Source organism: Penaeus monodon, chromosome 29 (assembly GCF_015228065.2).
Source record: "Penaeus monodon isolate SGIC_2016 chromosome 29, NSTDA_Pmon_1, whole genome shotgun sequence".
In the NCBI taxonomy this organism is placed as follows: Eukaryota; Metazoa; Arthropoda; class Malacostraca; order Decapoda; family Penaeidae; genus Penaeus; species Penaeus monodon.
In genome coordinates, this window is record NC_051414.1 from 25,232,211 (window position 1) to 25,232,580 (window position 370).

Sequence of the window (370 nt, forward strand, 5' to 3'; positions counted from 1 at the left end):
TCCTCCACTCCAACAGATCAAACGGCATTTTAAAGGCGCAAGCAAACATCTCCACTCGAAGCCCATCTAATAAGACCTTCTTTATAATGGAGGCACAGCAAGCAAGCGAGAGAAGGCAAAGCAAGGTATTCTCAAAAGTTTTTTTTTCTCGAAATAACGAGACTGATTAGTTTTTTTTTTTGTGGGGCGTTTGTTTGTTTCTTTCGTTTTGATTGATGCATGTTTGTTTAAATATTTTTTTTTTATTGAGTTTCGTGTTGTTGTTGTCCTTGATTTATTTCTTTATTTCTAAAAGTGCGTTTCTAAATACTCAGCAATTAATGCTCGCAATTCTTTCCCTCTCCCTGTCCCTCTCCCTCTCCTACACAAG

The 370-nt window shown here is 37.3% G+C and overlaps 1 protein-coding gene across 1 annotated transcript in view; it reads right to left on the reverse strand.

The window, feature by feature from the left end:
* The window catches only part of LOC119592071 (fibroblast growth factor receptor-like 1), an 82,438-nt gene that overhangs the window by 81,730 nt on the left and 338 nt on the right, over positions 1-370 (reverse strand). The gene's annotated exons all lie outside the window — the stretch shown is intronic.